This window comes from Hyla sarda, chromosome 5, assembly GCF_029499605.1.
Source record: "Hyla sarda isolate aHylSar1 chromosome 5, aHylSar1.hap1, whole genome shotgun sequence".
NCBI lineage: Eukaryota > Metazoa > Chordata > Amphibia > Anura > Hylidae > Hyla > Hyla sarda.
The window spans coordinates 79,052,132-79,057,140 of NC_079193.1; the positions used below are offsets into that span (position 1 = coordinate 79,052,132).

General features: G+C 42.3%; 1 pseudogene; it reads right to left on the reverse strand.

Moving 5' to 3' along the window:
- Positions 1 to 3,713: 3,713 nt before the first annotated feature.
- Positions 3,714 to 4,163, reverse strand: LOC130272549 (oligosaccharyltransferase complex subunit ostc-A-like; annotated as a pseudogene).
- Between the last annotated feature and the right edge of the window lie 846 nt (positions 4,164 to 5,009).

Consider the following 5,009-nt stretch of genomic DNA (forward strand, 5'->3'; position numbering starts at 1 on the left):
GAAACACAAACCGACACTCCACTTTTAGTAAATGAGGGCCTTTGTGTCCATCTTCAACAAGTCTAATGACAAGAATTTGAAATTTACATGGAAGACAGGTAGAAAAGAGCCTGAGTTTCTTGATACCTTAGTAAAACCAGTAGATGGTGAGTTGGTAACAGTTGGTTACTGGAAACACACAGCATGTAATTCACGAGCGTAACCTTGGATGGTGTAATGATTAGATTTAATCTGTTGTAGAACCAAATTTGTAGTGTATGCGATTCAGTGTACTTGTTCCAGGTTCTACATTGGATGCACGATACGTTCCGGGAGCATGTACATTCAATTAAAACGCAGAAAGATTCTCCGCGGCTAATTAAGCACAGTCTTGATGAACACGGAGGGGACCTGAGGGTCCTTTCCTCTTTCGGCATAGAGCGTCTCTGCAAACATAAAAAACATAGCTAGGGTCAGAGTTTAGGAACTACGGCTCTACGTAAGCACATGAAGTGGCATCACAAGGACTGGCTACAACTAGCGCTAGTCCACCACTCCTGATGTCCTCTCGCTACTACAATTACCAACAGTCCACCACCCCTGATGTCCACTAGCTACAGGCTGCAGCTACCACCAGAGGCATAACTTGTAGCTTCCGGGCCCTAATGCAAAATCTGCAGCAGGGCCCCATGTGCCAATCATAATCTTGGTCTCTTCTGGGGAAGATGTCTTTTGGGGCCCCGTTAGGCACAAGGGCCCGATGCAACTGCTACCTCTGCACCCCCTATAGATACAACCCTGGCTACCACTAGTTCACTACTTCCTGTTGTCCGCTGATTACAACTAGCACTAGTCCACCACCCCTGGTGCTTGCTTGCTTGCTACTACTAATTGCTGGCTACCACAAGTCCACCACACCTACTGTCTGCTAACTTCAGCTACCTCTAGTCCACACTGACATATTAAGCGCTTGAAAGAAAGAGATAAGTACGGACTAGTCACGCACTTACACTGTCTGTATAAGCCAGAATGGGGGATTTTTTTTTCCACCTTCTGAGAAAGAGGCTAAATTGGATTTTTATAGGGACAAGCTATGCAACCAACGTGCCATGACTATCCAACAGCAAACACCTGCCAACACCTGCACACATGTGCCATCTACCCTTGGACCAGCCCTGAATCTGACTATTCCAGAGCACAAAGCAGATCTCTTATATTACCCAGTTATGTTTTTGTTAAAATAAGTACCCTTTAAAAAAAAAATAAAAGACAATAATTGAGTTGAAACATGCTATAAAGAAGGTCATAGGGAAAAGATACTGAGGGTATTATCACAGAGTATACTATAACTTGGCTGAAAGGACTGCTAAATTCTATCCACCCAAGATGAATAATATACTGTGCACATTATAGTGATCAGTAAATGCATTACTTTTTTATTCGTACTATAAAGTTTGAACTTAATGGGATTATAAATCCTTTTAAAGTAACTAAGGGTAGTGCAAATAAGTTGATGATTACTTTGCATTGAATGCAAAAAGTAATATAATCCGTATACATTATGGATCAGATATATCGTATCCGCACTTCACATGTACCCTGAGGGTAAGGGTTGCTGACTCCAATTTTATGTTTGTTGACAGTCAAGACTCAGAGCTCCACATGGTGACAGGGGCTGGCTGGCAAATTTTGTCCTGGGGTGGGGAAGGGGTAAGCACACAGCACTGGCCCACCTGTTTAATTCTACCTCTTCATACCTGACTGTAGTACACAGTCAGGTAGAAGTAACTATTGCCTTGCTGGTGTAATCAGGTGTATAATAGGGGTTAATTAAAGAGTACCTGTTATATGTTTGTTAAATTCTTTAGTCTTCACTGTTGCTCTTGATAACCCCCCCCTACACCCATAACCACACCCCAGTCATGCCCCCTAGCCACACCCCAGTGACGCCCCCTTACCACACCCTCATTCACGGCCAATCGCGCAAAGTATACCAGTATACAAGAAGAAATATCCCCATACATATTACGGCCATACTGTTATTGACCAAGTCCTGTATACCGAGACCAATATTGCCAATAATACAAGTATACAAGGAGGAATATTATCACCATACATATTACCTTCATACTGTTAGTGACCATATCTAACAAGAACTAAGACCAATATTATCAATAATACAGGTACAAAAAACTAAAATGGTCACCATCACAAATCAAAAAAACACGTGCACACTGCCAGTTTTGTTTGCTACCAGAAGGGACAAGTAATATCGTCATACCATGACCACCATCACCACCATTATGAAATAACCACACTCCCACATTCCCAAATAAAGTAATCATACAGAGGTAGAAACCAGCTGTGCACAGGATCTGTATACCATGTAAGTGATTATATTCAGGACCATATAGAGGTATACACCAGTTGTACACAGGATCTTTATACCATAAGTGATAAAGGGTACGTTCACACGTTCGTATTTTCTGCTGCAGATTTGTTGTAGCAGATTTTGCTACCACTTAAAGTCAGTGGGTAGCAAAATCTACTGAAGCAAATCTGCAGCAGAAAATACATACGTGTGAACATAGCCATATGGTTGCATCTAAAGACTCACAGATGGCGTCTTTTCTGATCAATGGCATCCTCTTTTCTTTTCTTCTCCATTTGGATGAGATCAACATCTCTTTGGTATCTTCAGGACAAACATGTTAGACTGCATTTTTCCAGTGCCCTCCTCTACACAATCTCCCCATTATAGGCCCCCACACTATAAAAATGCACCCTTGGTGTCCCACTCAGTAAAACTCCTAGAATACCTGGAAAGCCTCTGGCTGTCTGGGCATGCTGGGAGTTGTAGTCGTGCAACATCTTGAGGTGTATTGGTTGTGGAACACTGCCTTGGAAGCTACTGACGGAGTAAAGATGGCTGTGAGGAGGTACAGGTACGTACAGGTATGTTAAGTCCCAGATGGCAAAGGCATACCTGTACCTTTTCACCACCATCTTTAATATAGAGAGGGAGCAGCTACCAGTGTAAGGCGGTGTTCTCCAACCAATGTACCTGAAGTTGTTACAAAAGTACAACTCTCAGTATGCCCAGACGGCCTTTGACTGTCTGGGCATGCTGGAAGTTATAGTTTTGCAACATCTGCCACAAGCTTTCCAAGGCAATGTTCCACAACCAAGGTGCCTCCAGATGTTGCAAAACTACAATTCCCAGCAGGCCCAGTCTAGTCATGCTGAGAGTTTAAGTTTTGCAACATCTACAGATGGACATAAGATGGTCGTAAGGAGGAGGGGTATGGTGAGGCCCACTCCCACCTCCTTACCATAGGCAGTTAGTCTCTCCCAGATTAGCCCCATCCCTGGGAACATCATTGCATAGCCACCGTAAATGTACGGCAGCCCCATCGCTCGTTATCTGGGAGAGGGGCCTTTGCCAAGCAGCTAAATGTGTCTGGGCTGCTACGTTTACTGCTCAGCATTTATTAATTTATTTATTTTTAACAAAAATAAAAAGTTTAATTATGAACCAAAGACAACAAAAGATGTGAAATACCATATACAAAAATATTTTTGTTATTGGCAAGCAATGTCCTTGAGGAAATTCCCTCTCTGCTAATATAAGCATATAAGCAATTTCTATGTAGGTTTACAGTGTGGACTTTTTTCCCCCTTCCATTATTACTGCTTGAAAAAAGCAAATTGTAAGTGCTGGTTCTATGAAACACTCAGCCCATAAGGTATCTGGGCCATTTCATCCTCATGAAGACTCTGGCCATGAAGAAGCTCAACAGGACATAGACAAAGCCAATAAAAAGAAGAAGGAATTTATTTAGCTTGGGAATATTTGGTGTGTTAGACCTGTTAAGAATTATAAAGCCTAAACCTCCCATTGTAAAAAGAAAGCTTGAAGCTAGGTCTTCCATTATATTATGCACATTCACCCTGTAGGCCAGAAACACCACTGGTCACTGGTGACCATTCTCACCTGTCATTGAGCCAACACTGGGTGGTTCCACGATAGCATCATAAATTATTCCTCCAGTGATGAGGAAGTAGGAGACCAACACCATGGCATAGATCGTCATCGCGGAGGACATGTGCAGCCGTGAAGGCTTCTTCATCTTGAGGTTCGGGCACTCCAGCATGGTAAACAACACTCAGTACAGGCTCTCCATCCTGCAGTTCCCACCAGCGACCTCCAGGGGAAGTGAATAGCGCACGGACCAAAGCTGCACAGGCCTGACATGGCGCCGCAGCCCACTGCCCGACATTTTAATAAATGAATGCTGGAGGCGGAGCGGCTTTAGCCTCTGCCTGCGGCTCCTCTGCCTCTGGCCCTGCATCTCAGTAGAGCCAAACAGGGGGGGCGGACCGTCGTCTTTTGGCTTGCCGTGCGCAGGCACACCAGAAGGCACCGACCCACCCCGCCATATTTCCCATGAGCCACACACCCTTCTAAAAATCATAACTCTTATATATTTGAATCCAGAGATGAGTATGAGGGCTTGTTTTTTGTGCAACCAGTTGTCCTTTGTAATGATATCACTCATTTTGCCATAGAATATATGGCACAACCAAAAAAAAAATAACATTTGTGTGGGGAAATTAAAAAGAAAACTGGAATTTTGCAAATTTTGGAAGGTTTCGTTTTCACGCTGTACAATTTACAGTTAAAATGGCATGTTTTCTTTATTCTGTGGGTCAATACGATTAAAATGATACTCATGAATACATACTGTTCTATTATTGTATTGCTTTAAATAAATCGCTAATTTTTTTACCAAAATTAGTACGTTTAAAATTCCTCTATTTTGCTGACCTATAACTTTTTTAATTTTTCCGTATAAGCAGCGGTATGAGGGCAAATTTTTTGCGCTGTGATCTTTACTTTTCATTGATACCACATTTGCATATATAAAACTTTTAATACATTTTTTATCAATTTTTTGGGGGAATAAAATGTTACAAAAAAGCAGCAATTTTGTACTTTTTTTTCCTTTTACATTCACAACGTTCACCGT